Raw genomic sequence first — 22,467 nt, 5'->3', positions numbered from 1 at the left:
GTAAAATTAATGTGAAGGACAATACATTGCCATGGAAGGTACCAAGAAATATAAAATGATCTAAATGAAAAGCGTGAGCAAAACAGGACATCTATAGGCCTGATGCAGTGTTGTACATAAACCTGATGGTCTACATAAAATTCCAATGTTTAATGATCGGCGCATGCACGGAATGTATACTGCGCATGTGCTGATCGCTGCCTGCAACAGAGGTCGCAGTCCCACATAAAGGGTAAGCCACAGCTTGGTTGATATGCCGTGGCAGTTTGGGGGTGGGTATGGGGCAGCGCTGCCTGAGTTTCTAGGAAACGGGGCGTGCCGAGACCAGTGTCTGTGTCTCCGATGCAGATTTACTGACCTTGCAAGCGTGCAGGAGGTGGCCATTCTGAGTACGCTTAGGGGTCTAGTTACTAAGCAGTGTTAGGAGACAGAGTGAAAAGTGATATGAAAGTGATAAGGTGCCAGCCAATCAGCTCCTAACTGCCATCTCACAGGCTGTGTGAAAAATGACAGTTGGGAGCTGATTGGCTGGCAACTTTTCACTTTCTTATCACTTAAAACTGCTAAGTACATAGGGCCTGATTCAGAGCCGCTCGTAAGCGGCCGCTCGTTCGCTCCGAGCGATGTTCGCACTACTGCGCATGCGTATGGGTTGTAATACGTATGCGCGAACCAGTCATTGCGGTCGGAAATTGTGTGCTCGCAAAATAGCGAATGCCTGCTAATTTGAGTGACAGGATGAGGCGTTTGTGGGTGGTAACAGGGGAAGGTGCTTGAAAACGGGGAGAGGAGATCCGAACGCAGGCGTGCCAAAAGGTCAAAACGGGCGTTTTAAGGGTGTGCATAATTAACAAAGCAGCGCCATCGACCACGTCACTTGGTTGTTTCTTAGCCTGAACTGTTCGCATGATTGCGGTAGGAAAATCCAACCACAAGCACTGCGAGCAGTTCAGATGCCTTTCGATGTACTCGATTAATCAAATAAATAGCGGAGATGACGTAGGATGCGTGCGGCCAGGGGACGTCTTTACAAAATAGCGAGCGCATGTTTCGTTCGCTCGCTCAGACATAGAGGCATCAACAGACCGCAAAGAGCGAGCGCTCAATTTAAATAGCCAGCCCCTTTTTCTGAACGAGCGAGCGACCAGGTGATGGTCGCGACGGTCTCGACCATTGCAACCATCTGCCGCAAACCCCAGTGAGCTTCCATCTCTAATAGAGCCGGAAGCTCACTACTGACATCACGAGTGATGTCAGTAGGGCCACCCACAAATGGCAGGCGTTCCTTCGGGAATGCCTCCATTTGTCCAGCCACACCCCCTCGCCGCCTACAAAATGGGGCGAGCTGTCGATCAACATCAACAGCCGCCCCGTTTTGCTGCGAGCCCCAGGGCTTGCTGCCTGGTCATTGACCCGCTTGCGAGCGGGTCTGAATCAGGCCCTCAGTCCGGCTACAGGGAAGACAATGCAGAAGGCAAACAGCCACACTTCCAGTTATTTAATGCACTCTAACAAGCACGGCACTAACTAAGCAAATTAAATCAAACACTATCGCTTATTATGGAGCATTAAAAGCTGAAAACTTGAGGTTCATTGCTGCATACACTGTGCCCAGGAAAGTCTGATTTCACAAATTACTGTTTTCATTTGGTTCATTTTGTAAATTGCTTTAATAGATACAATAGAGACAATGAGGTAATAATAACGAGCTAAATATGAGCACAAATTGCATTTCCACTTATTGCTACATCTTGACTAAACGGCTGCTGCTCTGTTTCATATAAAAGTGTAAGAATCCAGTACAACTTGATTCAGTATTTATATATTTGCTTGCTAAATCATATGTTAAAGAGTCTCTTTAGCACGTACTCCAATTACACAGCTGCTAATGTCGCAGGAGGCGCCTAAAACTAAAAGACGCGCACTGCCGGATTTGCAGATCTGGGGGCTGCATCCTAAGACACGTCATTGGAATATCGCAGCCATCGGCTGTGTGAGTAAGATTCAGCTTCCGCAGAATGACCAATAAACTGCTCAGCCTGGGCTAGGAAGTCTGCTTCGGAAGATGCAGACCCTGGCCTGGCCACGCCTACAGAATTGGGGCAACACATCCCTATTTGGTAGAATGGTCCTTGTCACGGGATGCAGTCAGGAAGCCGACGGTCGAACTGCCGACCGCCGGCTTCCCGACTGTCTAATGCCGGCAGGGGTCTAATGGCAGGCGGCGAAATCCCGACGCCTGTCATTTTACCTACACTGGGAGCCCGATGCCTGGCATACCGATCAAAGGTAAGCCGGGCACAGACAGACGCGGGGAGGGAGGGTTAGGGGCTTCTGGGGGGAATTTAGGGTTAGGCAACCCCCGGGAGGATTTGGGATTAAGCTAGGGGAAGGGGGGATTAGGGTTAGGCACCCCCCCCGGAAGACTTAGGTTTAGGCTGCAGGGAAGAGGGGGTTAGGTTTAGGCACTTACAGGGTTAGGCACCCCTAAGGGTTAGGCACTTACAGGGTTAGGCACCCCTAAGGGAGAGTTAGGGGGGGTAGTTTAGTAATAATTAGTATACTTACCTGTGGGATCTTCACTGCCGGTCTTCCGCCGTCGGGATTAGAACCGCGTCCGGTGGTATTCCATACCTATCCCCTTGTCACCGCCCCCCAAACACCACAGCCTGTCAGGCTGCAGCTTGGGGGAACTGAGGGCCTAATTCAGTCGATGTTGGCCAAGTGCACATGCGCACGACGGAGGCGGCTCTGTCGTGCGCATGCGCGAGACCCGAATAACGACGGCGAAGTCATCGTTATGGGTCTCGCACCAAAGGGGGCGTGCTGTCAATGGTGATTGACAGCACGCCCCCTTTGGTCGGGGGGCTGGGGGCGTGGCTGCCCAGACGGAGGCGTTCCCATGGGAACGCCTTTCGTCTGGGGCCGGCCCCACTGACATCACTAGTGATGTCAGTGGGAGTGCTTTTGGCTCTGATAGAACCAAAAGCACTCCAGGGCTTGAGGCAACGAGACCCTACCGCAAGGGTCTCGTCGCAAGCCCGATGGTCACGATGGTCTTGACCATCGCGACCATCATTTTGGCCGCTCGCTATAGCTGTGGGTGGTCATCCTACCTCAAGCACTGCGAGCAGTTCATACGCCTTTCGATGTACTCGATTAATCTAATAAATAGCGGAGATGACGTAGGATGCGAGCGGCCAGGGGGCATTTTTTTAAAATTAGCGAGCTCATGTTTCGTTCGCTCGTTCAGACATAGAGGCGTCAACAGACCGCAAAGAGCGTGCGCTCTATTTAAATATCCGGCCCCTTTTTCTGAACGAGCGAGCACAAATAGCGTCCGGCTCTGAATCAGGCCCTGAGTTCATTCCTATCTCCTACTATAGGTGGAAATGACTGTGTAAGATAAACACCAATTAACATATTATTAAATAATATGCTAAGTGTCGGAGTATATAGTGTTACCTTTTTGTGCATGACTAAAACTTTGAATGGCCATATTGGCAAATGCCAAAAGAAATATTAATTAATTATAGGTGAAGAGAAATGAAATAGTTTTTTTTTTTTAATGAAAATAATTAGCTTTTTACTGTGAAGACGTAGAATAGATTTGTTTCACCGCAAAATGCTTGGCTGGAAGAGTAGAAAAAAAAAAAGTTAAAATTAATCACAGAGGATTTAAGTACAGGGGCATCTGCTAGATCTGCAAATTTTAATTACAAAACCTGCCAAGTGATTTACATGGGGAGAGAATGGAATGTTTTCAAATGACAAAAGCCAGTGTAAGCCTGACAATTATAACAATAACTAGACGTAAATAAATCAGTTTTCAAAAACAAGAAAATAAAGGAATGGAATACGCTGATTTTTCTCATTTCATCAGAATCAGAACGCTCATAGCTGTTATATTATGCAGATTATTACCATATTGACTTCTCTAGGGATCTGCAGAGCATTGCGCTGTTCAAAATGCCCCATTACAGATATTCACATGAGGCAGGAGAAGGGGTCATCTACAAAAGCGTAAAAGCTCAAAATATTCTATTGGCGCAACTGCTTTGATTCTCCGCTAGTAACGCTGTCACTGTAAAATCAGCCTGGTTCTCCTATTGTGAGATTGTGGGCCTCATTCAGTGATGCACGCAATGGCGATGTACTGTGCACGTAGTCGAGCAACTGTTTGCAACTGCGCATGTGTGAATACTCCTAAAAAAAGGCAAATCTTTGTAATTGCACGTGTCCCATTGGTGTGCCTCAAAATTATAGATGTGCGGTCTGCGTAAGCGCGGGTCATCGCCACATCTTCCTCCAAGCTGCACCGTTGAAAGGAAAAGGAGCAGGAAGAGGAGCATGCAGGAAGGAAAGAAGAATGTAAGTCAGAGGAGGCCGGGAATCGGGTTGGCTCTTGCGGTGACACACCGGAGAATGTATAGACAGGGCAGGAGGCTGAAGAGATGGGTCTATAGGCAGGAGTGGCAGGGGGCTGAAGAGACGGGTCTATAGGCAGGAGTGGCAGGGGGCTGAAGGTAGTAATGACAATGGGCATGAGGCTGAAGAGACGGGTCCATAGGCAGGAGTGGCAGGGGGCTGAAGGTAGTAATGACAATGGGCATGAGGCTGGAGTGACAAGGTCAAGAATCAGCCTCACGCTGTTATCGGTAAAGGTGATATCGGAACTGTAGGGTGGTTGAGGGTGTTCTTTGTGACTTGTCAGTACACCTGCCAATTGTCTGTTCAACCCATACATACAGCAGTTTTGTTACGGAATCAGTATGAATGACTGCCGGACTAAAGCCCGGATGTTCAAATCCCAACTGCCGCAGCCCGATGGTCTAAAATCTTGACAGCGAATGTAAGTCTACAATCCCTACCTCTCACCCCCCTAAGCCTAACCCTCCCTTAGGGGTGCCTAACCCTAACGGAATGCAATTGGAAAGCCGGCTGACATTGGGCCTGATTCAGAGCTGAACGCTCTGACCAGAGCGCTCGTTCTGAATCAGGGCCGTCCCAGCTAAATTTAGAGCGGCCTCCTGGCCGCTCGCATAGCTGTGGGTGACCACCCACAGCTTATGCGAGCGGCCAAAAAGATGGTCGCGATGGTCAAAGACCATCGCGACCATCGGGCTTGCGACGAGACCCTGCGGTAGGGTCTCGCTTCCGCAAGGAGTGATTTTGGCTCTATCAGAGCCAAAATCACTCCCACTGACATCATTACTGACATCCACTGACATCATTACTGATGTCAGTGGGGCCGGACTCAAACGGTAGGCGTTCCCATGGGAACGCCTCCATCTGGCAGTCACGCCCCCGGCACGCCCACCAAAGGGGGCGTGCTGTCAATCAACATCGACAGCACGCCCCCTTTGGTGCGAGACCCGGAGCGACGGAGTGCCTGTCGCTATCCGGGTCTCGCGCATGCACACGATGGAGCTCCCTCCGTCGTGCGCATGCGCAGTGGGGCAACATCGACCCATTTGTGAGCGTCCTTTGCTCGCGAACCTGTCTGAATGACCCCCATAATACAGACAGCCGGCTTCCCGACTGTCATATCCCGGCAAGGGTGAAATGACCGGCGTCTAGATGTAGACGCCGCTCATTTCACCAATGCCGGGAGAGCGGCGCCCGGCATTCCGATCGAAGGGAAGCGGGGCGCCGCGAGCAGACAGCCATGGGCGGGCAGGGTTAGCTTTAGCGCACGCGGGGGGGACTTAGGGTTAGGCACCCCCCTGGGAGGATTAGGGTTAGGCTAGGGGGAGGGAGGGTTAGGGGTAGGCACCCCCCGGGTAGACTTAGGGTTAGGCACTCCCCGGGGGACTTAGGTTTAGGCAGCGAGGAAGGGGGGGTTAGGCACTTACAGGGGGGATTAGGGTTAGGCACTTGGGGGGAGGTTAGGGTTAGGAACCCCTAAAGAGGGTTAGGGAGGTTAGGTTAGTCATTACTTACCTTACGACGATCGGGATTTCCAGCGCTGTCGGGCTGCTGCTGCCGGGTTCTGTTCCAGTGTCGGGCTGCCGCTGTCGGGAATCGAACCGGCGGTATTTCATACCGTTTCCACCCTAGCCTCCCCCCCTAGTGCCTAACCTCCCCCCATTAGTGCCTAAACCTAATCCCCCTCCCTGTACCCTAAACCTAAGTCTCCCGGGGGTGCCTAACCCTAACCCCCCCCAGTGCCTAAACCTACCCCCCCCCTTACCCTAGCATAACCGTAAACTTTCTCAGGGGGGTTCCTAACCATAAGCCCCCGGGAGTCCCTAAACCTAACCCCCACATCTCCGGCTCAGTGTATACTTACCCCGGTTGGGGACGATCGGTCCGGTATCCTCTCGGGGATCCGGCATTGGGATTAACATAGGCGTCGAAATACTGATGCCGGGATTTCTTTGTCGGGATTGAGACCGGCGGCCGCTCATAACTAAATCCCTTTTGTTACTATGGGGCTGTGTAGTGAAGGTTTCATTGTATGTTTGCTGTTGTACTTATTTGTATGATCCATGACACTATAAAGGTGCTGGGTTACTCCTGCCTGCTTTAAACATTCGCTTTTGTTAAGGTGGATATGACAAGAATATCGGGCCTGATTCAGCAGCACAGGAATTAGTTTTACAAATGTATAACGTCTCAGATTAAGCACAATGGAATTTGACGTGAGAAAAATCCGCAGTCAGTGCATCGTAGCGCGTCTTCCCCTACAGTGGTTGGAGGGAATCTTTAGTAGATAACTAATCGCTGAGTCCAAACAGAGCTTTATAGACATAATAGAAAATCTCTTTACACTGGGTAGGGCAAATATTTTATTGTCCCTTTGACTGTACCTGTGGCCTACACATATATGAGGCATCTATTTCATGGGCTGATCCAGTGCCTCATGCCTCGGTGGTGATGTCTCTGGTTCATAGTGGGTTAATCTGCTGCATTTTATGAATATTAGCAGTCAGCAAAACGCCAGTTCTGCTACGTGGTGGGGACAGGTGCACTTTGCTCACAGTGTAAAGTGTCTCATGTTCCTCTCTTACGTACTGTACATTTCACTTTATCCAGACTGAACACATTAATTATTAAGCAATCTACTGCCACTTAGCTTTCCTAGGCTCAAATCAATGCATTGCCATTGATCATACTTCCCAAAGCTGTTATGTGCAGAAATAAGCTCTGACTCCAAAGTTAAACAATTGGTGGGGCTCAGAGATGTACCCCATCCAGCAGCAGGCAATACCTTCATCAGGTGTGCTGTCTAAAGTGCACAGAATATCCGCCATACAGTCTTATTTCTTATGAAGAGTGAGAGCTTTCAGCGGTTTGGGTATATGCCTAACCCTAACCTCCCCCTGCCCGGTGCCTAAACCTACCCTCCCTCTAACGCCCGATACTACCCTTCAGGATGCCGTCGGTCGGGATTCTGGTGTCGGGATCCCGACGCTGTCGGGATTTCAGCGCCTGTATTTCGACCTTCGGCATCCTGCATGCCGGAATGCTGACTACATCACATTTCACCAGATGTGCTCCAGTCAATGTCATGGTGCTAGGAAATGGGGTGTGCAATTGATGATCCCTTTTTGGATGAGGAGCACTCCTGTGCTGTCTCCATCCTCAACGCAACAGATAACGGAGCCGGCGGTCTCTGGGACCTGCCAGAGCTCAGCAGGAGGCCTGACCTCCGAGATGTGCTACTACGCATACGTGCCTTGCTCGTACCTCTTTCCTAGAATAACATAGTTCTACTATCTGCCAGTGTTGTTACCACTCTGACATCAGGCGCACTACAACATCCAGCAATACCCTAATGCTCCAGGCTGCATCAATACTACTTATTGTACACCTGTTATATCCCTGAGACTTATGCTACGTTTGGGCCCCCAAAAAACATGCTGGCAATTAATCTGTCCCTGCACAAACTGGTTCTACGGAGGCAAGATGTGGTCCTCAATCTCCTCATCAACCGATTCCTCACCCTCTTCAGTGTTGTGTAGATCCTCATCTTCACAGAGTATGAATTCGTCCCCGCTGGAATCCACCACCACAGGTCCCTCTGTACGTTCTGGAGGCTAGTCTCCCTGGAAGAGTTGATATTTCATTTTGATGAACATCATCTCCACATTTTGTGGAAGCAACCTCCTACGCCTTTCGCTGACAAGGTTCCCGGCTGCACTAAACACTCTTTCGGAGTACACACTGGAGGGGGGCAACATAGGTAAAATAGAGCCAGTTTGTACAGGGGCCTCCAAATTGCCTCTTTTTCCTGCCAGTACAGGTACGGACTGTCTGACATACCTACTTGGATGATGTCACCGATGTAATCCTCCACCATTCTGTCAATGGTGACAGTATCATATGCAGTGACAGTAGACATGTCAGAAATTGTTGCCAGGTCCTTCAGTCAGGACCAGATGTCCAAACTTGGTCCTGCCTGCCCTGCATCACCGCCAGTGGGTTGCTTAGGATACCTAACTTTTTTCCTGGCAGCCCCAGTTGTGGGAGAAAATGAAGAAGGAGCTGTTGATGTGTCATGTTCCGCTTCAGCTGACAGTGTTTTCACCAGCAGGTCTTTGCACCTAAGATCGAGCACGGTGGCCAAAATGTAGTGATCTGATTTCAACAGATTGACCACCCTCGAGTCCTGGCAAAGCGAATGAAGGGCTTCATCCACAAGTCCCACATGCCGAGCGGAATCGCTCCGTCTTAGCTCCTCCTTCACGTTCTCCAGCTGCTTCTGCAAAAGCCTGATGATGGAATGACCTTACTCAAGCTGGCAGTGTCTGAGTTGACTTTACGTGTGGCAAGTTCGATGGGCTGGAGAACCTTTCACAACATGGAAATCATGTTCCACTGCGCTTGAGTCAGGTGCATACCCCCTCCTTTGCCTATGTCATAGGTGGATGTATAGGCTTGAATGGCATTTTGCTGCTCCTCCATCCTCTGAAGCATATAGAGGGTTGAGTTCCACCGTGTCACAACCTCTTGCTTCAGGTTATGGCGGGGCAGGTTCAAGAGTGTTTGCTGGCGCTCCTGTCTTCGGAATGCAGTCGCTGAATGGTGAAATTGGGCAGAACACTACCTCCATGAATTGTCTAAATCCCACTGCACTAATAGCAGATACCAGACGTACGTCTAACACCAGCATAGCAGTCAAGGCCTCAGTTATCCGTTTTGCTTCAGGATGACTGCTGTCGTACTTAATCTTCCCCGCTAAGGACTGTTGGAGGGTCAATTGCTTAGTAAAAGAAGTAGTGGTGTTTCTACTTCATCTCTGGGATGATGAACAACTCCCAGCAGCAACAGCAGCAGTGGCAGCAGTAGGCGTAGCAATGCAGGATCCTCCAGAGGAATCCTGGATAGGAGAGTCAGTCATGCCAGTGACATGGCCTGCAGGACTACTTCCAATCCTGACTGAGGAGGAAATTAATGAGGGAGTTGACGGTGTGGTTTGCAGGTGCTTGGATACAACAGGACAAAGGGATTTAGGTGTCCCTAGACTGCTTATGGTCTTAGCCAAAGTTTCTGAACTTGACAGTAACTTTTTATGAATGCGCTGCAGGTGACGTATAAGGGAGGATGTCCTAGGTGGTTAACGTCCCTACCCCTACTTATTTCACCTTTACATATGTTACATATGGCAAGACAGTTGTTGTCTGGATTTGGAAAGAAATATTGCCAGACCAAAGAGGTGGAATGTTTGGTCTTCTGCCCAGGCATGACCGTGATCGGTTTTTTCATCCCACGGACAACAACTGTCTCCCCCGGAGCCTGATTTAAACAAACCACATCACCATCAGAATACGCCACATCAACTTCCTCTTCAGCGCCAGCTACACCAGTATCCTCATCCTGTTGTACTTCAACAGTGACATCTTCAATTTGAATATCAGCAAGTGGACTGTGGGTGCTCCTTCCAGCACTTGCAGAGGGTGTGCAAATGGTGGAAAGAGCCATCTCTTCCCGTCCAGTGTTGGGAAGGTCAGGCATCACAACCGCCGCCACACTTGGACTCTCCTTGGGGATTTGTGATATCTTCTTAGAACGCACAGTTCTTTGCTGTGCTTTTGCCAGCTTAACTCGTTTGATTTTCGTAGCGGGGGGAGGGCTTCCATCGTCATGTGAAGCTGAACCACTAGTCATGAACATATGGAAAGACCTTAGCCGTTCCTTGCCACTCGTAAATGGCATATTGGCAAGTTTACGTTTCTCCTCAGATGATTTAAATGTTTTTTTTAAGGTCATTTTCCTGAACTATTTTATATGCCCTCTACTATGACATTGGGCATCGGCCTTGGCAAACGACGTTGATGGCATTTTATCATCTATGTCATGACTAGTGGCAGCAGCTTCAGCACTAGGAGGAAGTGGTTCTTGATCTTTCCCTACTTTAATTTTATCAGCCAAAGTTTGGTTCTCCATTTATGTAATATTGATATATACGTGCGGCTAAGGTGCACACAAACACAGAAAAGAAGAATTTTTTATCTTTTTTGGAGTGCACTTTGGGGGTTACACCACCCTTTAAGTCAGCCAGCCCTTTATTTATGAAACAGGCGCACGCTTGGTGCTATTTTGTTGATGCACATGTGGCTACAGCGCACACAATTCACAACGCAGAAAAGAAGAATTTTTTTTTTTTTTGGAGTCTACCATTTAAGAGATGAGCAAGCCGGCCCATTACTTATGACACATGCGCACGCTTGGCGCTGCTACTTTGTTGATGCACGTGCGGCTACAGTGCACACAATTCACAAACACAGAAAAGAAGAATTTTTTATTTTTTTTGGAGTGCACTTTGGGGGGTTACACCACCCTTTAACAGACGAGCCAGCCGGCCCTTGATTAAAGACACAGGCGCACGCTTGGTGCTACTTTGTTGATGCATGTGCGGCTACAGCGCACACAGGGCCTGATTCAGACCCGGTCGCAAACGCTGAGCATTCGCAACCGGGTTGATGGTGGCCCAGAGCGCATGCGCACGATAGAGCTGGCTCCATCGTGCTCATGCGCGAAACCAGTATAGCGACAGGCAATCAGTCGCTCCGGGATCTCATACCAAAGGGGGCGTACTGTCGATGTTGAGTGACAACACGCCCCCTTTGGTGGGCGGGCCGGGGGAGTGGCTGCCCAAACGGAGGCGTTCCCATGTGAACACCTCCGTTTGGGGCCGGTCCCACTGACATCACGAGTGATATCAATGGGAGAGATTTCGGCTCTGTTAGAGCCAAAATCTCTCTGGGGCTTGCAGCAATGAGACCCTACCACAAGGGTCTCGTCGCAAGCCCGATGGTCGCGATGGTCTTGACCATCGCGACCATCTTCCTGGCCGCTCGCTATAGCTGTGGGTGACCACCCACAGATATGCGAGCGGCCAGGAGGCCGTTCTAAATAAAACAAAGACCGGCCCTGATTCAGAGCGAGCGCTCTGTTAGAGCGAGCGGTTCTGAATCAGGGCCACAATTCACAAACACCGAAAAAATTATTTTTTTTTTGGAGTGCACTTTGGGGGTTACACCACCCTTTAACAGACGAGCCAGCTGACCCTTGATTTATGACACAGGCCCACGCTTGGCAGCTACACTGTGCACACAATTCACAAACACAGAAAAAAAATATTGTTCTTTTGCACTTGGGGGGAGCACCCCTGATGGACAGATCACCCCCTGGACAACACTACAGCACCCCTTTAGCACTACAGCCTTTATGGGACACTGCACGACAGAGCCCAGCCAGCCCTAACTCCCACCCTCGCTTTTCACTGTCCACAGCTGGAGTGAAAAATGGCGCCGACACTGGAACCTTTTATAGAATCCAAAACCCGCGAGATCCGACAGCGGGATGATGACGTTTTCACTTGATTTCAGATCCAAGTCAGGCGGGAAAAATCGGTTCCCGGCTCGGATCGGGGGGGCTCGGATTTCAGAAATCCGAACCTGCTCATCACTACTATTTACATAACCTTAATTCCTCCCAGTGTCATTCCGCTGCACATATTCGCTACTGCTACTTTGCTAATAAGTTGTGATCAAGCAGCCTCAAGTCAATAGGTTCTGGTCTCCATACACTGACACTTCTAACACTAATAGGTTCTAGTCTCCATACTGTACACTGACACTACCAACACTAATAGGTTCTGATCTCCATACTGTACACTGACACTGATAACACTAATAGGGTCTGGTCTCCAAAGTGTACACTGACACTACTAACTATAATAGGTTCTGGTCTCCATACACTGACACTACCAACACTAATAGGTTCTGGTCTCCATACACTGACCCTACCAACACTAATAGGTTCTGGTCTCCATACACTGACACTGCTTACACTAATTGGTTCTGGTCCCCATACACTGACACTACCAACACTAATAGGTTCTGGTCTCCAAACATTGACACTACTAACACTAATAGGTTCTAGTCTCCATACTGTACACTGACACTACTAACACTAATAGATTCTGGTCTCCATACTGTACACTGACACTACCAAAACTAATAGGTTCTGGTCTCCATACAGTACACTGATATTACCAACACTAATAGGTTCTGGTCTCCATAAACTGACACTACCAGCACTAATAAGTTATGGTCTCCATACACTGACACTACTAACACTAATAGGTTCAGGTCCCCATACACTGTACACTGACACTGCTAACACTAATAGGTTCTGGTCTCCATTCTGTACACTGACACTACCAACACTAATAGGTTCTGGTCCCCATACACTGACACTACCAACACTAATAGGTTCTGGTGCCCATACACTGACAATACCAACACTAATAGGTTCTGGTCTCCATACACTGACACTACCAACACTAATAGGTTCTGGTCCCCATACACTGAGAATACCAACACTAATAGGTTCTGGACCCCATACACTGACACTACCAACACTATTAGGTTCTGGTCTCCATACTATACACTGACACTGCTAACACTAATAGGGTCTGGTCTCCATAGTGTACACTGACACTACTAACTATAATAGGTTCTGGTCTCCATACACTGACACTACCAACACTAATAGGTTCTGGTCTCCATACACTGACACTACTTACACTAATTGGTTCTGGTCCCCATACACTGACACTACCAACACTAATAGGTTCTGGACTCCAAACATTGACACTACTAACACTAATAGGTTCTAGTCTCCATACTGTACACTGACACTACTAACACTAATAGATTCTTGTCTCCATACTGTACACTGACACTACCAAAACTAATAGGTTCTGGTCTCCATACAGTACAGTGATATTACCAACACTAATAGGTTCTGGTCTCCATAAACTGAGACTACCAGCACTAATAAGTTATGGTCTCCATACACTGACACTACTAACACTAATAGGTTCTGGTCCCCATACACTGTACACTGACACTGCTAACACTAATAGGTTCTGGTCTCCATTCTGTACACTGACACTACCAACACTAATAGGTTCTGGTCCCCATACACTGACACTAAAAACACTAATAGGTTCTGGTCCCCATACACTGAGAATACCAACACTAATAGGTTCTGGACCCCATACACTGACACTACCAACACTAATAGGTTCTGGTCTCCATACTGTACACTGACACTGCTAACACTAACAGGGTCTGGTCTCCATAGTGTACACTGACACTACTAACTATAATAGGTTCTGGTCTCCATACACTGACACTGCCAACACTAATAGGTTCTAGTCTCCATACACTGACACTACTTACACTAATAGGTTCTGGTCCCCATACACTGACACTACCAACACTAATAGGTTCTGGTCTCCAAACATTGACACTACTAATACTAATAGGTTCTAGTCTCCATAATGTACACTGACACTACTAACACTAATAGGTTCTGGTCTCCATACTGTAAACTGATATTACCAACACTAATAGGTTCTGGTCTCCATAAACTGACACTACCAGCACTAATAAGTTCTGTTCTCCATACACTGACACTACTAACACTAATAGGTTCTGGTCCCCATACACTGTACACTGACACTGCTAACACTAATAGGTTCTGGTCTCCATTCTGTACACTGACACTACCAACACTAATAGGTTCTGGTCCCCATACACTGACACTACCAACACTAATAGGTTCTGGGGCCCATACACTGACAATACCAACACTAATAGGTTCTGGTCTCCATACACTGACACTACCAACACTAATAGGTTCAGGTCCCCATACACTGACAATACCAAAACTAATAGGTTCTGGACCCCATACACTGACACTACCAACACTAATAGGTTCTGGTCTCCATACACTGACACTTCCAACACTAATAGGTTCTGGTCTCCATACACTGACACTGCTTACACTAATTGGTTCTGGTCCCCATACACTGACACTACCAACACTAATAGGTTCTGGTGTCCAAACATTGACACTACTAACACTAATAGGTTCTAGTCTCCATACTGTACACTGACACTACTAACACTAATAGATTCTGGTCTCCATACTGTACACTGACACTACCAAAACTAATAGGTTCTGGTCTCCATACAGTACACTGATATTACCAACACTAATAGGTTCTGGTCTCCATAAACTGACACTACCAGCACTAATAAGTTATGGTCTCCATACACTGACACTACTAACACTAATAGGTTCAGGTCCCCATACACTGTACACTGACACTGCTAACACTAATAGGTTCTGGTCTCCTTTTTTCTGTACACTGACACTACAAACACTAATAGGTGCTGGTCTCCAAACATTGACACTTCTAACACTAATAGGTTCTAGTCTCCATACTGTACACTGACAACACTAACACTAATAGATTCTGGGCTCCATACTGTACACTGACACTATCAAAACTAATAGGTTCTGGTCTCCATACAGTACACTGATATTACCAACACTAATAGGTTCTGGTCTCCAAAAACTGACACTACTAGCACTAATAAGTTATGGTCCCCATACACTGACACTACTAAAACTAATAGGTTCTGGTCCCCATACACTGTACACTGACACTGCTAACACTAATAGGTTCTGGTCTCCATTCTGTACACTGACACTAAAAAACACTAATAGGTTCTGGTCCCCATACACTGACACTACCAACACTAATAGGTTCTGGTGCCCATACACTGACAATACCAACACTAATAGGTTGTGGTCTCCATACACTGACACTACCAACACTAATAGGTTCAGGTCCCCATACACTGACAATACAAAAACTAATAGGTTCTGGACCCCATACACTGACACTACCAACACTAATAGGTTCTGGTCTCCATACACTGACACTACCAACACTAATAGGTTCTGGTCTCCATGCACTGACACTACTAACACTAATAGGTTCTGGTCCGCATACAATGACACTACCAACACTAATAGGTTCTGGTCTCCAAACATTGACACTTCTAACACTAATAGGTTCTAGTCTCCATACTGTACACTGACACTACTAACACTAATAGATTCTGGGCTCCATACTGTACACTGACACTACCAAAACTAATAGGTTCTGGTCTCCATACAGTACACTGATATTACCAACACTAATAGGTTCTGGTCTCCAAAAACAGACACTACTAGCACTAATAAGTTATGGTCCCCATACACTGACACTACTAACACTAATAGGTTCTGGTCCCCAAACACTGACACTACCAACACTAATAGGTTCTGGTCCCCATACACTGACACTACCAACACTAATAGGTTCTGGTCTCCATACACTGACACTACCAACACAAATAGGTTCTGGACCCCATACACTGACACTACCAACACTAATAGGTTCTGGACCCCATACACTGATACTACCAACACTAATAGGTTCTGGACACCATACACTGACACTACCAACACTCATAGGTTCAGGTCCCCATACACTGACACTACCAACACTAATAGGTTCTGGTCTCCATACACTGACACTACCAACACTAATAGGTTCTGGACCCCATACACTGACACTGCCAACACTAATAAGTTCTGGTCCCCATACACTGACACTACCAACACTAATAGGTTCTGGTCCCCATACACTGACACTACCAACACTAACAGGTTCTGGACCCCATACATTGACAATACCAACACTAATAGGTTCTGGTCTCCATACACTGACACTACCAACACTAATAGGATCTGGACCCCATTCACTGACACAACCAACACTAATAGGTTCTGGACCCCATACACTGATACTACCAACACTAATAGGTTCTGGACCCCATACACTGACACTACCAACACTAATAGGTTCTGGTCCCCATACACTGACACTACCAACACTAATAGTTTCTGGTCTCCATACACTGACACTACCAACACTAATAGGTTCTGGACTCCATACACTGACACTGCCAACACTAATAAGTTCTGGTCCCCATACACTGACACTACCAACTCTAATAGGTTCTGGTCCCCATACGCTGACACTACCAACACTAATACGTTCTGGACCCCATACACTGACACTGCCAACACTAATAGGTTCTGGTCCCCATACACTGACAATACCAACACTAATAGGTTCTGGACCCCATACACTGACACTGCCAACACTAATAGGTTCTGGTCCCCATACACTGACACTGCCAACACAAATAGATTCTGGTCCCCATACACTGACACTACCAACACTAGTAGGTTCTGGTCTCCATTCACTGACACTACTAACATTAATAGGTTCTGCTCCCCATACACTGATACTACCAACACTAATAGGTTCTGGTCTCCAAACATTAACACTACTAACACTAATAGGTTCTAGTCTCCATACTGTACACTGACACTACTAACACTAATAGATTCTGGGCTCCATATTGTACACTGACACTACCAAAACTAATAGGTTCTGGTCTCCATACAGTACACTGATATTACCAACACTAATAGGTTCTGGTCTCCAAAAACTGACACTACTAGCACTAATAAGTTATGGTCCACATACACTGACACTGCTAACACTAATAGGTTCTGGTCCCAAAACACTGACACTACCAACACTAATAGGTTCTGGTCCCCATACACTGACACTACCAACACTAATAGGTTCTGGTCCCCATACACTGACACTACCAACACTAATAGGTTCTAGTCCCCATACACTGACACTACCAACACTAATAGGTTCTGGTCTCCATACACTGACACTACCAACACTAATAGGTTCTGGACCCCATACACTGACAATACCAACACTAATAGGTTCTGGACCACATACACTGACACTACCAACACTAATAGATTCTGGTCCCCATACACTGACACTACTAACACTAATAGTTTCTGGTCTCCATACACTGACACTACCAACACTAATAGGTTCTGGACCCCATACACTGACACTACCAACACTAATAGGTTCTGGTCCCCATACACTGACACTACCAACACTAATAGGTTCTGGTCCCCATACACTGACACTACCAACACTAATAGGTTCTGGTCCCCATACACTGACACTACCAACACTAATAGGTTCTGGTCTCCATACACTGACACTACCAACACTAATAGGTTCTGGACCCCATACACTGACACTACCAACACTAATAGGTTCTGGACCCCATACACTGAAACTACCAACACTAATAGGTTCTGGACCCCATACACTGACACTGCCAACACTAATAAGTTCTGGTCCCCATACACTGACACTACCAACACTAATAGGTTCTGGTCCCCATACACTGACACTACCAACACTAATAGGTTCTGGACCCCATACACTGACAATACCAACACTAATAGGTTCTGGACCACATACACTGACACTACCAACACTAATAGGTTCTGGTCCCCATACACTGACACTACTAACACTAATAGTTTCTGGTCTCCATACACTGACACTACCAACACTAATAGGTTCTGGACCCCATACACTGACACTACCAACACTAATAGGTTCTGGACCCCATACACTGATACTACCAACACTAATAGGTTCTGGACCCCATACACTGACACTACCAACACTAATAGGTTCTGGTCCCCATACACTGACACTACCAACACTAATAGGTTCTGGTCTCCATACACTGACACTACCAACACTAATAGGTTCTGGACTCCATACACTGACACTGCCAACACTAATAAGTTCTGGTCCCCATACATTGACACTACCAACACTAATAGGTTCTGGTCCCCATACGCTGACACTACCAACACTAATACGTTCTGGACCCAATACACTGACACTGCCAACACTAATAGGTTCTGGACCCCATACACTGACAATACCAACACTAATAGGTTCTGGACCCCATACACTGACACTGCCAACACTAATAGGTTCTGGTCCCCATACACTGACACTGCCAACACAAATAGATTCTGGTCCCCATACACTGACAATACCAACACTAGTAGGTTCTGGTCTCCATACACTGACACTACTAACACTAATAGGTTCTGCTCCCCATACACTGATACTACCAACACTAATAGGTTCTGGTCTCCAAACATTAACACTACTAACAGTAATAGGTTCTAGTCTCCATACTGTACACTGACACTATTAACACTAATATATTCTGGTCTCCATACTGTACACTGACACTACCAAAACTAATAGGTTCTGGTCTCCATACAGTACACTGATATTACCAACACTAATAGGTTCTGGTCTCCATAAACTGACACTACCAGCACTAATAAGTTCTGGTCTCCATACACTGACACTACTAACACTAATAAGTTCTGGTCCCCATACACTGTACACTGACACTGCTAACACTAATAGGTTCTGGTCTCCATTCTGTACACTGACACTACCAACACTAATAGGTTCTGGTCCCCATACACTGACACTACCAACACTAATAGGTTCTGGTGCCCATACACTGACAATACCAACACTAATAGGTTCTAGTCTCAATACACTGACACTACCAATACTAATAGGTTCTGGTCCCCATACACTGAGAATACCAACACTAATAGGTTCTGGACCCCATACACTGACACTACCAACACTAATAGGTTCTGGTCCCCATACACTGACACTACCAACACTAATAGGTTCTGGTCCCCATACACTGACACTACCAACACTAATAGGTTCTGGTCTCCATACACTGATACTACCAACACTAATAGGTTCTGGACCCCATACACTGACACATCCAACACTAATAGGTTCTGGTCCCCATACACTGACAATACCAACACTAATAGGTTCTGGTCCCCATACACTGACACTGCCAACACTAATAGGTTCTGGTCCCCATACACTGACACTACCAACACTAATAGGTTCTGGACCCCATACACTGACACTACCAACACTAATAGGTTCTGGTCCCCATACACTGACAATACCAACACTAATAGGTTCTGGTCCCCATACACTGACACTACTAACACTAATAGGTTCTAGTCCCCATACACTGACACTGCCAACACTAATAAGTTCTGGTCCCCATACACTGACAATACCAACACTAATAGGTTCTGGACCCCATACACTGACACTGCCAACACTAATAGGTTCTGGTCCCCATACACTGACACTACCAACACTAATAGGTTCTGGTCCCCATACACTGACACTACCAACACTAATAGGTTCTGGACCCCATACACTGACAATACCAACACTAATAGGTTCTGGACCACATACACTGACACTACCAACACTAATAGGTTCAGGTCCCCATACACTGACACTACAACACTAATAGGTTCTGGTCTCCATACACTGACACTACCAACACTAATAGGTTCTGGATCCCATACACTGACACTACCAACACTAATAGGTTCTGGACCCCATACACTGACACTACCAACACTAATAGGCTCTGGACCCCATACTCTGACACTACCAACACTAATAGGTTCCGGTCCCCATTCACTGACAATTCCAACACTAATAGGTTCTGGACCCCATACACTGACACTGCCAACACTAATCGGTTCTGGTCCCCATACACTTACTCTGCCAACACTAATAGATTCTGGTCCCCATACACTGACACTGCCAACACTAATAGGTTCTGGACCCCTTACACTGACACTACCAACACTAATAGGTTCTGGTCCCCATACACTGACAATACCAACACTAATAGGTTCTGGACCACATACACTGACACTACCAACACTAATAGGTTCTGGTCCCCATACACTGACAATTCCAACACTAATAGGTTCTGGTCCCCATACACTGACAATACCAACACTAATAGGTTCTGGTCCCCATACACTGACAATACCAACACTAATAGGTTTTGGTCCCCATACACTGACAATACCAACACTAATAGGTCCTGGACCCCATACACTGACACTACCAACATAACTAACCTTCAAAATTATGTAGTTTCCTTATTGTCATCTGTGAAGACTAGAGCCCTTTTGGAGACTAGCGTCATTGTGGCCCCACCCCTTGCTTCACAATGCTGGTAATCACGTCATTGTATAGCCGGGAGCGGGCCATGATGACGCAGATCATCACACCCCATCCATGCCACCCAATAGTGCTGTGCCGACCTGGCTGCCCCAATGGTCGGCATGTATGATTTTAGAAATCAAGGTTTACCCAGATGTATTAAAAAACACACAGGGACAGATCCCTGCAATGTGCAAAAAGGCAATTGAAGGTTTAATTTAAACCTGAAGGCAGTTATAGCATGCAAGCGTCGGTCAAAGCTGCCAAAAGAGGGGAGTACGATTCACCAGAGATAACACTCTCCCTCTTCAGTAAATACCCCTGCCGAGACTCCATAACAGGCAAAGCAGGGTATGCATTTTAAGATTTTTAATGGCCATGATTAGAGATGTGCACAGACCCCCGTGCTTTGGTTCTGGATCTGAATTCATCTTCGTGTTTTAGTTTTGGAAAGCCACCCTCAATTGTTTTGGTTTTGGTTTTGGATTCAGATAAAAATCTTTAAAAATCGATCAAAAATCGATAAACATTGCTAAAAACAGCTAAAATGTCCAAATCCAAAACCCGAGTTCGGTTTTTAAATCCTAGCTCTGATCCGGCAACAGAACCTAATCGGGACTTGGACCGCACGTCTCTAGCCATGATCCATACATGCCTAGTCTCCCGGAACAGCCAGGAGGCTCTCGAAAATCAGGTGGTGCTCCTGGCTGCCCGCAAGAGTGGGCAGGTCTCAGAGACAGGCTGTCACCCCACCCCCAACCTGCCCACTGACCAAGCGAACGTGGACGTTTCGGTGGGGGGGGGGACTCAATGACATGGTTCGCTCTGAATCACATCATCGTAGTCCCACTCTGCATTTTATAGTGGGCGGGCCACGATGATGCAATCACACCGTCATATCCCCGCACCACCTACCTACTGTATGCCCACTGCTGCACCCGAAAGTCAGCAAGCATGCTATGATCATATACCCCCCCCTTATATTTCCTGTACAGTACATTCATTATTTTCCTGTGGACTGTTCGGAGCTGAGCTGTGCCATATCTATATGTATGTAAATTAATACTTTTGATAAAAGTCACAGTAAGTCATTAGAATACAAATACAGGCCCTCATTCAGAGCCGCTCGTTAGCGGCAGTACGCTCGTTCCGAGCGATGTTTGCACATCTGCGCATGCGTACGGTTTTTAGTACGCATGCGCGAACCAGTCAGTGCGGTCAAAAATCGTTGGTACGCAATATAGCGAGTGCCTGCTATTTTGAGTGACAGAATGAGGCGTATGTGGGTGGTAACAGGGGAAGGTGCTTGAAAACGGGGAGTGGAGATCCGAACGCAGGCGTGCTTAAAGGTCAAAACGGGCGTTTTATGGGTGTGTATATTTAAAACAGCAGCGTCATTGTTCACGTCACTGGGTTATTTTATAGCCAGAACTGTTCGCAAATTTGTGGTAGCAAACACCAACCACAAGAATAGCGAGCAGTTCATACGCTGGTCGATGTACTCGATTAATCTAATAAATAGCGGACATGACGTAGGATGCGAGCGGCCAGGGGGCGTTTTTAACAAATAAACGAGCGTATGTTTTGCTCGCTCGTTCAGACTTAGAGGTGTGAACAGACTACAATGTGCGTACGGATCATTTGAATAGCCACCCCTTGTTTTTAAACGAACGACCGCAAATAGCGAACGGCTCTGAATGAGGGCCACAGTACATTGCAAGTGTCTGAGGGTGGAATTACTAATCAGAAAATAATTTGCTTAATGTTTACTGATCATTTTATAGTGTTTTTTTACAATGATATTAAAAAAATAAAAAAAATCTAAAAATAAAGATCTTTGATCCCATATTTTTTATTTATTTTTTTATTTAAATCAGCTGTGAGAGGTCCATAACATGCTTCCAAATTCATATCTCCTCACTTACTTATTTTCAATTCCTGGTTTAAAAAAATAAAATAAAATAAAATCCTAAGAGCTTTGAATGTTTTTCTGAAGAGTTCTGCTATTCAGTATATTGTGTATAGCTCCAGGGATAGGAAAATCCTTTAGAAACATCTATTCATTAAATTACTAGTTGTGAGAGCCCTCTCTGTGTCTCCGC

The sequence above is a fragment of the Taudactylus pleione genome, unplaced genomic scaffold (assembly GCF_031769625.1).
Source record: "Taudactylus pleione unplaced genomic scaffold, aTauple2 ptg000280l, whole genome shotgun sequence".
NCBI lineage: Eukaryota > Metazoa > Chordata > Amphibia > Anura > Myobatrachidae > Taudactylus > Taudactylus pleione.
Note: the sequence above shows the minus strand (reverse complement) of the source record.